The sequence below is a fragment of the Salvelinus namaycush genome, chromosome 16, assembly GCF_016432855.1.
Source record: "Salvelinus namaycush isolate Seneca chromosome 16, SaNama_1.0, whole genome shotgun sequence".
Classification (NCBI taxonomy): Eukaryota; Metazoa; Chordata; class Actinopteri; order Salmoniformes; family Salmonidae; genus Salvelinus; species Salvelinus namaycush.
The window spans coordinates 30,297,363-30,309,481 of NC_052322.1; positions in this window are offsets into that span (position 1 = coordinate 30,297,363).

Here is a 12,119-nt window from a genome sequence, read left to right on the forward strand (position 1 = left end):
TTTGTAAACAGGTGTACAGTCGTGGCCAAACGTTTTGAGAATGACACAAATATTAATTTCCACAAAGTTTACTGCCTCAGTGTCTTACGATATTTTTGTCAGATGTTACTATGGTATACTGAAGTATAATTACAAGCATTTCATAAGTGTCAAAGGCTTTTATTGACAATTACAAGAAGTTGATGCAAAGAGTCAATATTTGCAGTGTTGATCCTTTTTCAAGACCTCTACAATCCACCCTGGCATGCTGTCAATTAACTTCTGGGCCACATCCTGACTGATGGCAGCCCATTCTTGCATAATCAATGCTTGGAGTTTGTCTGAATTTGTGGGTTTTTGTTTGTCCCCCCGCCTCTTGAGGATTGACCACAGGTTCTCAATGGGATTAAGGTCTGAGGAGTTTCCTGGCCATGGACCCAAAATATCGATGTGTTGTTCCCCGAGCCACTTAATTATCACTTTTGCCTTATGGCAAGGTGCTCCATCATGCTGGAAAAGGCATTGTTCGTCACAACTGTTCCTGGATGGTTGGGAGAAGTTGCTCTCGGAGGATGTGTTGGTACCATTCTTTATTCATGGCTGTGTTCTTAGGCAAAATTGTGAGTGAGCCCACTCCCTTGGCTGAGAAGCAACCCCACACATGAATGGTCTCGGGGTGCTTTACTGTTGGCATGACACAGGACTGATGGTAGCGCTCACCTTGTCTTCTCTGGACAAGCTTTTTTCCGAATGCCCCAAACAATCGGAAAGGGGATTCATCAGAGAAAATGACTTTACCCCAGTCCTCAGCAGTCCAATCCCTGTACCTTTTGCAGAATATCCGTCTGTCCCTGATGTTTTTCCTGGAGAGAAGTGGCTTCTTTGCTGCCCTTCTTGACACCAGGCCATCCTCAAAGTCTTCGGCTCACTGTGCGTGCAGATGCACTCACACCTGTCTGCTGCCATTCCTGAGCAAGCTCTGTACTGGTGGTGCCCCGATCCCGCAGCTGAATCAACTTTAGGAGATGGTCCTGGCGCTTGCTGGACTTTCTTGGGCGCCCTGAAGCCGCCTTCACAACAATTGAACCGCTCTCCTTGAAGTTCTTGATCCGATAAATGGTTGATTTAGGTGCAATCTTACTGGCAGCAATATCCTTGCCTGTGAAGCCTTTTTTGTGCAAAGCAATGATGGCGGCACGTGTTTCTTTGCAGGTAACCATGGTTGACCAAGGAAGAACAATGATTCCAAGCACCACCCTCCTTTTGAAGCTTCCAGTCTGTTATTCGAACTCAATCAGCATGACAGAGTGATCTCCAGCCTTGTCCTCGTCAACACTCACACCTGTGTTAACGAGAGAATCACTGACATGATGTCGGCTGGTCTTTTTGTGACGGGACTGAAATGCAGTGGAAATGTTTTTGGGGGGATTCAGTTCATTTGCACGGCAAAGAGGGACTTTGCAATTCATTTGATCACTCTTCATAACATTCTGGAGTACATGCAAATTTCCATCATACAAACTGAGGCAGCAAACTTGGTGAAAATGTGTTTTGTGTCGTTCTCAAAACTTTTGGCCACGACTGTAGACGAACAGTGAAATATGTGCAGGCCCTTCCCAACAGTGCAGCGAAAGAAACAATACACAATAGGTAATGATATCTTGGCTATAGTGTCTTCAGAATGTATTCATACCCCTGGACTTAATCCGCCTGAATTCGAAGTTAATTATATTGATTGATTTTCTCACTCATCTACACACTACCCCATAATGACAAAGTGAAAACATGTTTTGAGAAATGTCTTCAACTTTATCGAAAATGAAATATCTCATTTACATACAGTTGAAGTCGGAAGTTTACATACACCTTAGCCAAATACATTTAAACTCAGTTTTTCACAATTCCTGACATTTTAATCCTAGTAAAAATTCCTGTCAGTTAGGATCACCACTTTATTTTAAGAATGTGAAAAGTCAGAATATTAGTTGAGATTTATTTCAGCTTTTATTTCTTTCATCACATGCCCAGTGGGTCAGAAGTTTACATGCACTCAATTAGTATTTGATAGCATTGCCTTTAAATTGTTTAACTTGGGTCAAACGTTGCAGGTAGCCTTCCACAAGCATTCCACAATAAGTTGGGTGAATTTTGGCCCATTCCTCCTGACAGAGCTGGTGTAACTCAGTCAGGTTTGTAGGCCTCCTTGCTCTCACGTTTTTTCAGTTCTGCCCACAAATGTTCTATAGCAGGGGTGTCAAACTCATTCCACGGAGGGCCTAGTGTCTGCAGGTTTTTGGTTTTTCCTTTCAATAAAGCCCTAGACAACCAGGTGTGGGGAGTTCCTAACTAATTAGTGATGTTAATTCATCAATCAAGTACAAGGGAGGAGCGAAAACCCGCAGACACTCGGCCCCCCGTGGAATGAGTTTGACACCTGTGTTCTATAGGATTGAGGTCAGGGCTTTGTGATGGCCACTCCAATACCTTGACTTTGTTGTCCGTAAGCCATTTTGCCACAACTTTGGAAATATGCTTGGGGTCATTGTCCATTTGGAAGACCCATTTGTGACCAAGCTTAAACTTCCTGACTTCTGTCTTGAGATGTTGCTTTAATATATCCACATAATCTTCTTTCCTCATGATGCCATCTATTTTGTGAAGTGCACCGGTCCCTCCTGTAGCCAAGCACCCCCACAACATGATACTGCCACCCCCATGCTTCACGGTTGGGATGGTGTTCTTCGGCTTGCAAGCCTCCCCCTTTTTCCTCCAAACATAACGATGGTCATTATGACCAAACTTTCCACCTTCTCCACTGCTGTCCTGTCTATGGATAGGGGGGTGCTCCATCTGCTGTTTCCTGAAGTCCACAATCATTTCCTTTGTTTCGTTGATGTTGAGTGAGAGGTTTTCCTGACACCACACTCCTAGTGCCCTCACCTCCCTATAGGCTGTCAGGTCGTTGTTGGTGATCAAGCCTACTACTGTTCTGTCATCTGCAAACTTGATTAAGTTGGAGGTGTGCGTCGCCACGCAGTCATGGGTGAACAGGGAGTACAGGTGGGGGCTGAGCACGTACCCTTGGGGGGGCCCCAGTGTTGAGGATCAGCGAAGTGGAGATTGTTTCCTACCTCCACCTGGGGGCTGCCCGTCAGGAAGTCCAGGACCCAATCACCCAGAGTGGGCTTGAGACCCAGGGCCTCAAGCTTAATGATGAGCTTGGAGGGTACTATGGTGTTGAACGCTGAGCTGTAGTCAATGAACAGCATTCTTGCATGGGTATTTCTCTTGTCCAGATGAGATTGTGCAGTGTGATGGCGATTTGCATCATCTGTGAACCTATTGGGGCATTATGCAAATTGCGGTGGGTCTAGGGTGACCGGTAAGGTGGAAGTGATATGAATCTTGACTAGTCTCTCAAAGCACGACACGATGACAGAAGTGAGTGCTACGGGGAGATAATCATTCAGTTCAGTTACCTTTTCCTTCTTGGGTACAGGAACAATGGTGGCCATCGTGAAGCATGTAGGGACAGCAGACTGGGATAGGGAGAGATTTGAATGTGTCCATAAACACACCAGAAAGCTTGTCTGCACATGCTCTGAGGACGCGGCTAGAGATGCCATCTGGGCCGGCAGCCTTGCGCGAGGGTTAACATGTTTAAATGTCTTACTCAAGTTTTCACAATTCCTGACATTTAATCCTAGTAAAAATTCCCTGTCTTAAATCAGTTAGGATCACCACTTTATTTTAAGAATGTGAAATGACAGAATAATAGTAGAGAGAATGATTTATTTCAGCTTTTATTTCTTTCATCACATTCCCAGTGGGTCAGAAGTTTACATACACTCAATTAGTATTTGATAGCATTGCCTTTAAATTGTTTAACTTGGGTCAAACGTTGCAGGTAGCCTTCCACAAGCTTCCCACTAAGTTGGGTGAATTTTGGCCCATTAGTCAGGATTGTAGGCCTCCTTGTTCGCACACGCTTTTTCAGTTCTGCCCACAAATGTTCTATAGGATTGAGGTCAGGGCTTTGTGATGGCCACTCCAATACCTTGACTTTGTTGTCCTTAAGCCATTTTGCCACAACTTTGGAAGTATGCTTGGGGTCATTGTCCATTTGGAAGTCCCATTTGCGACCAAGCTTAAACTTCCTGACTTCTGTCTTGTCTTGAGATGTTGCTTCAATATATCCACAATTTTCTCATGATGCCATCTATTTTGAGAAGTGCACCAGTCCCTCCTGTAGCCAAGCACCCCCACAACATGATACTGCCACCCCCATGCTTCACGTTTGGGATGGTGTTCTTCGGCTTGCAAGCCTCCCCCTTTTTCCTCCAAACTTAATGATGGTCATTATGGCCAAACAGTTCTATTTTTGTTTCATCAGACCAGAGGACATTTATCCAAAAAGTATGATATTTGTTCCCATGTGTGCAGTTGCAAACCGTAGTCTGCTTTTTATGGCGGTTTTGGAGCAGTGGCTTCTTCCTTGCTGAGCAGCCTTTCAGGTTATGTCGTTAAAGGACTCGTTTTACTGTGCATATAGATACTTTTGTACCGGTTTCCTCCAGCATCTTCACAAGGTCCTTTGCTGTTGTTCTGGGATTGATTTGCACTTTTTGCACCGAAGTTCGTTCATCTCTAGGAGACAGAACGGGTCTCCTTCCTGAGCGGTATGACGGCTGCATGATCATGGTGTTTATACTTCCGTGCTATTGTTTGTACAGATGAACGTGGTACCTTCAGGCGTTTGGAAATTGCTCCCAAGGATGAACTAGACTTGTGGAGGTCTACAATTTTCTTTCTGAGATCTTGGCTGATTTTCTTTTGATTTTCCCATGATGTCAAGCAAAGACGTACTGAGTTTGAAGGTAGGCTTTGAACTGCATCCACAGGTACACCTCCAATTGACTCAAATTATGTCAATTAGCCTATCAGAAGCTTCTAAAGACATGACATCATTTTCTGGAATTTTCCAAGCTGTTTAAAGGCACAGTCAACTTAGTGTATGTAAACATCTGACCCACTGGAATTGTGATACAGTGAAATAATCTGTCTGTAAACAATTGTTGGAAAATTACTTGTCATGCACAAAGTAGATGTACTAACCAACTTGCCAAAACCTATAGTTTGTTAACAAGAAATGTGTGGTGGTTGAAAAACGAGTTTTAATGACGCCAACCTAAATATTTGTAAACTTCTGACTTCCAACTGTACGCCTCGTGTCTGAGCCGTTGAATTGCGACTCCTTTGTCCCATTTCGCTTGTTTGATTGCCTAGCGGAGGGAATAACTACGCTGTTTGTATTCGGCCATATTCCCGGTCATCTTTCCATGGTTAAATGCGGTGGTAAGCACTTTCAGTTTTGCGAGAATGCCGCCATCTTTCCATGGTTTCTGGTTAGGGTAGGTTTTAAAATCTCTTAAGGATCGGACGCTTTTTTTCAATTTTTGTCTAAAATGACACCCAAATCTAACTGCCTGTAGCTCAGGCCCTGAAGCAAGGATATGCATTTTTCTCGGTACTATTTGAAAGGAAACACTGAGGTTTGTGGAAATGTGGGAATATATAACACATTAGATCTGGTGAAAGATAATACAAAGAAAAAATAAGCTTTTTTTGTTTGTTTGTACCATCTTTGAAATGCAAGAGAAAGGCCCTAATGTATTATTCCAACCCAGGCACAATGTAAATTTTGGCCACTAGATGGCAGCAGTGTATGTGCAAAGTTTTAGTCTGGTCCAATGAACTATTTCATTTTTGTTCAAAATGTTGTATCAACACTGCCCAAATGTGCCTATTTGGGTTATTAACATTTCAAGTTCATAACTGTGTGCACTCCTCAAACAATAGCATGGTATTCTTTCACTGTAATAGGTACTGTATATTGGACAGTGCAGTTAGATTAACAATGTCATTCTTCTGCCAATATCAGGTATGTCTATGTCTTGGGAAATGTTCTTGTTACGTACAACCTCATGCTAATCACATTAGCCTACGTTAGCTCAGCGATACCGTTGGGGACCCACCGATCCTGTAGAGTTTAATTTAATTTCACATATTTTGTTTACAATTTCATAAAATGTTTGTTACATGTAATCTTTCGGTTCAACCATAATGAGAATAATAAGCACCATCATGGTGAACATATTGGGTGTATGCTGATAAGCTGTAGAAAGAATATATTAATTTATAGACTTTTTTTATAGAAAATATAATTCTTCATAAGAGGGGCCAAAGTCAAAATTCAGACCACTAGGGGTCAATGTTTTTAAATAGGATATCCAGTAGGCCTCTCTGTAGTTGAAGGTAGGATCTCAATGTTACCTCTTCTCCTTGGTAGAGTAACATGCTCAATGCCTGTGTATTTGAGGGAGGAGATGGGATGGTTAGCTTCAACAAAGTGAGCTGCTACTGGATAGTCTGTGTTCTTACACCTGATTGAGCTGCGGCGTTCAGCTATGCTTTGTTTTAATTGTGTTTTTCGTTTGTTCTACGTGGGCTTTCCCACATGAACAGGTGATGAGATAGATGACTCCCTTTGTCTTTTTTTTTATAGGTTACGGTTGATTAACCGTTAGTCAGCACCTCTACACTAAATAATCTTCTCTGGGTGTGTGCCAGCTCATGCTTTTTATTAGACAATCAAATGAAAACATCAATACTGGTTGTGCTTATGTCACATTTAAAAGCTAATACATGTTAAAAGAGATATGACAAATATTTTCTAAGGCCTACAGAGATCATATGAAATTAATAGGGTTTCTATATGTAATTCTATGATCACACCAGAGGATGCTGGTGTGAGAAGCTATAGGAGGACAGGCTCATTGTAATAGCTGGAATGGAATAAAGATGGAACGGTATTGAACACATCAAACATGGAAACCATATGTTTGACTCCGTTCCATTAAATCCATTCCATCCATTACAATGAGCCTGTCCTCCTATAGCTCCTCCCACCAGCCTCCACTATTACACCTAGGCTATTTAAAAATGTGTGCGCTTGGTTGTCCCTTACCTATTTTTTTTAAAATTACTTTCACCAGTATTGAAAACGTAAATACATTTGCACAATGAGTATTTCTCTCATACATAGTATTTTAGCATAGACATGACGAGCAGTGCTTGACTTGGATAAAAATAGGCGTCGGTAATAATTGTAGGTGCTGGTAACGTTATTGTTTATATTTAGGTGCAGGAGAAGTTGAAAATTTTAAGTGCAGGAATTTAGCACGTGGAGCTCCTCAAAACAACACATGGTGTCAATAACAAGATGGACCTATGATTCCCCACATGGCAGCTTCATGTCATTGTTGCTAGCTATCTGACCATCCAGAATCATAACTACAGATGGACTTCTGCCCCATCAACGCACGTGCATAATCTTCGTGTTGTCAGCTAACCCATCTATAGTGAATGGAAAAATCTTTGTGTAAATAATTATTTCTAATGGCAGCCAACGGTACCCCAGTCGGCCTTCAACTTCAGGTAACGTAAACTCGTACATCGCCTTGGTCTGTACAATGGCCCTTATTTTAGCGCCCCAAAAACGTAATACTTCCAGATTAACTGTAATGTCAATACCATTGTAAAGCACAATTTCTCCCCTTTCCAACAAAATCGATTACATGACCTAAACACTACTCGTTTCTGCATAATTCAAGCAGGCAATGAGCCCCGTCGGGTATTTTTAAAAATGGCGGGTGGGGTAGCGAAACTAATGCGTGGTAGTGAGAAGGACAGATGTGTGGGAAAATTGCTTTTTTCACTCGATCTGTCCAACTTATCACCCTATCGCCTCTAAAATGTAAATAAAACACTATAAAGAGTTTATATAATGTGTCATTACATACCTATTTTAAGGTCTGTGTCGAATTTGAATCGGGTTTTTAGGGCGGTGCTAAAGTGATCTTAGAAGTAAACTGCGGCTTTGAGCATGATGATCGCATGCAATGATGACGAAAAAAATGACTAGGTATCCCCCCTTACCCCCGTCACTGTCCATTTCTTGTTTTTAAACGATGAGAGAAGTGCTACACCTTGTGGAGAGAGATTGTAAGACAGAAATAGTTGCTTTATGCGTGCTGTACGTTACGACATGACACGTCAAGATGTAACGGAGGGTCCGTTTTTTCAACTTTTCTCCAATACTATAGAGCCATTACCATGTCGATCAACGCTTGAATAGAAACCTAGTTCACACCCCCGATTTTGAAGTCAACACAGTCACTACAGTCCCATTAGTTTTCTTTGTAGCCTCGTTTGAATGTCGCGGTTACGCACATTTGTACGGAATGGGGTGCGTTTACGTTACTCAATGAGATTGGGCAGCAGCACTGAGCTACCCTGCAACATCTTTTCCTGGAGTAGCTCAAACTGCATGTTATGTCTCCATGAGACACCATTTTAACTGACTTAATTTGGCTTGATTTCGGTATTTGAGTCTTCACATAGAAAATAATTGGTGTCACGTAATCGATGGCTTTGTCCTTTCATATATACTGTCATTGGTCCCTACCACATACATGTGAAATCCTCATTTCCTAGATTAATTTCCTCCTTTTCTTGCTAGCTTTCCTCTTTTCCTAGCTCCCATTTCCTCCTTTCATAGCTTAATTTCCTAATTGTCTAGCTTCCTTTCCTAACCTCCTTTCCTTCCTAACCTCCTTTACTAGGACCCTTCCTCTTTTCCTAGCTCCCTTTACTCCTTTTCTTTCCTAGATTAATTCCCTTCTTTTCTTACCTCTTCCTAGCTCCATTTCTGTTCTGCCTTTCCTATCTTCCTTTCCTATTTTCATAGCTACCTTTCCTTCCCTACTTCCCTTTCCTCTTTCCCTGGCTCCTTTCTTTCTTTACTAGCTCCCTTTTCCTAGGAAGCTAGGAAAGGCGGAAAAGAAAGCAGAAAGTAATCTAGGAAAGATAAATTTGTGTGTTGTAGGGATTAACCACTTCCAGTAGATGGCAATAGGATTGGTTTTGGTGACAGGCTGCTCAGCTGGATACTATTGCATTGTTGGAAAAGGAACCGCAAGTAATGGTGCTTTCAAGACAACTTGGAACTCTGGGAAAAATATGACATAAAATAATGACGTCAGTGATCTTCAGGTCAGAAAGTCGGAGCTCTAGAAAGAGGCCCGAGTTACAGACTTGGAATTCTGATTTGGATGACCTTTCAAAATCACTTTTCCCAGTTGGAGCTCGTTTTTTTCAGAGTTCACAGTTGTCTTGATTGCTCGGAAGTCAGGGATTTCCGAGGTCCGAGTACCCATTTGTATTTAACGAGGCATAATCATTTCACTGTTACACCTGTTGTCTACTAAGCATGTGACAAATACAATGTTATGTTATTAGATTTATTGGAATGTTCTCGAAACGTTAAATTTGCATTAACCGAGTCATGGCGTCATTGGTGGTGCCAAGTTCCCAGTTGTCTTGAACGCACTTAAGTCTGAGATTTTCCGAGTTCCCAGTTGTTTTGAGCACGCTATCAGTCGCAATACCATACAGAGGAGAAATGATGGGAAAAAGAGACAGAGGAGGTCTAAGAGAGAGCAGGAGGAAGAGGGTGAGCTTGAGTTGGTTTAAGGGAGATGGTTTGTTAAAAAAGAATGGTAGACTGTGTAAGCAGAGTGAGTTGAAAATAGGAGGAGAAATTGAAGTGAATGAGGGCAAAGTATTGGAGGTGGTAGGTGTGAAGTTCTCGGAGCCCGAGGGTTGCACCGAGGGTCAGGATAAAGATGAGTCTATGACAGGAGTGAAGTTTTTTGAAAAAGTGATCAATTTTTGGCTGATCCATTTGTGGTTTCAGAGTGGGTGAAAACAGATTTGGATGCTGTGGAATCAGTGAGGGTAACCAGAAGTGTTCTTGTGATAATTGTTTGTGTTTCTGTTGGTCAGAGGGAGCAGGCGCTCCATGTTAAACAAATGGGGGAAAGAGATGTGAATTGTTTTGCTCTAAAGAAAAGGCCGACATTGGAAGGAGTGATTACTGGGGTAGCAGTAAATGTGAAAGCTGACCAACTGAAGGGGAAGATTGATTCCTGGTGTTTGTGATGCTCGTAGCAAACTACCTGCCCTCCAGGACACCTACACCACCCGATATCACAGGAAGGCCATAAAGATCATCAAGGACAACAACCACCCGAGCCACTGCCTGTTCACCCCGCTATCATCCAGAAGGCGTTGTCAGTACAGGTGCATCAAAGCAGGGACCGAGAGACTGAAAAACAGCTTCTATATCAAGGCCATCAGACTGTTAAACAGCCACCACTAACATTGTGTGGCTGCTGCCAACATACTGACTCAACTCCAGCCACTTTAATAATGGAAATTGATGTAAAAATGTATCACTAGCCACTTTAAACAATGCCACTTAATATAATGTTTACATACCCTATATTACTCATCTCATATGTATATGTATATACTGTACTCTATATCATCTACTGCATCTTGCCATCGTTATGTAATACATGTATCACTAGCCACTTAAAACTATGCCACTTTATGTTTATATACCCTACATTACTCATCTCATATGTATATACTGTACTCTATACCATCTACTGCATCTTGCCTATGCCGTTCTGTACCATCACTCATTCATATATCTTTATGTACATATTCTTCTTTATCCCTTTACACTTGTGTGTATAAGGTAGTAGTTGTGGAATTGTTAGGTTAGATTACTCGTTGGTTAGTACGGATGGCACTGTGTTAGACTGCATCCAGTTTGCTGAGTAGAGTATTGGAAGCTATTTTATAGATGACATCGCCGAAGTCGAGGATCGGTAGGATAGTCAGTTTTACTAGGGTGTGTTTGGCGGCGCGAGTGAAGGAGGCTTTGTTGCGAATTAGAAAGCCGACTCTAGATTTGATTTTGGATTGGAGATGTTTAATATGAGTCTGGAAGGAGAGTTTACAGTCTAACCAGACACCTAGGTATTTGTAGTTGTCCACATATTCTAGGTCAGAACCGTCCAGAGGTGTGAGGCGGGCGGGCGCGGGCAGCGAACAGTTGAAAAGCATGCATTTGGTTTTACTAGTGTTTAAGAGCAGTTGGAGGCCACGGAAGGAGTGTGGTATACAGTGCCCTCCACTAATATTGGCACCTTTGGTAAATATGAGCAAAACGGCCTGTGAATTTTTTTTATATTTATCCTCTTGGTCTTTCATTAAAAATATGAGCAAAACTCTAACCTTTAATTAAAGTAAAATAATTTAAAGGGAAAAAAACCTTATCATAAAACAAATATTTTTCTCAAATATATGTGTGCCACAATTATTGGCACCCCTTCATTCAATACTTTGTGCAACCTCCCTTTGCCAAGATAACAGCTCTGAGTCTTCTCCTATAATGCATAATGAGGTTGGAGAACACATGGCAAGGGATCTGAGACCATTCCTCCATACAGAATATCTCCAGATCCTTCAGATTCCGAGGTACACGCTTGTGGACTGTCCTCTTCAGCTCATCCAACAAGTTCTCTATGGGGTTTAGGTCAGGGGACTGGGACGGCCATGGCAAAACCTTGATTCAGTGGTCAGTGAACCATTTTTGGGTTGATTTTGAGGTGTGCTTTGGATCATTGTCCTGCTGGAAGATCCAACCATGGCCCAGTTTAAGATTCCTAGCAGAAGCAGTCAGGTTTTGATTTAATATCTGCTGGTACATAATTGAGTCCATGTATCCTAACAAGTTGTCCATGACCTTTGGAAGAAGAACAGCCCCACAACATCAAAGATCCATCACCATTCTTCACAGTGGGGATGAGGTACTTTTCTGCATGGCTATCTTTCTGTCTATGCCAAACCCACCTCTGGTGTTTGTTTAAAAAAAAGCTCTATTTTGGTCTCATCTGACCATGGAACCCGGTCCCATTGAAAGATCCAGTAATGTTTGGCAAACTGTAGGCACTTGAGTTTGTTGTTTGATGACAGCAAAGGCTTTTTATGGCAACCATCCCAAACAACTTGTGGTTATGTAGGTGGCATTAGTTCATAGTTTTGGAGACTTTCTGACCCCAAGACCCAACTGACGTCTGCAATTCTCCAGCTGTGATCCTTGGATATTTTTTGTCCACTCTTACTATCCTCCTCACTGTGCGTGGGGTCAATATAGACACACATTC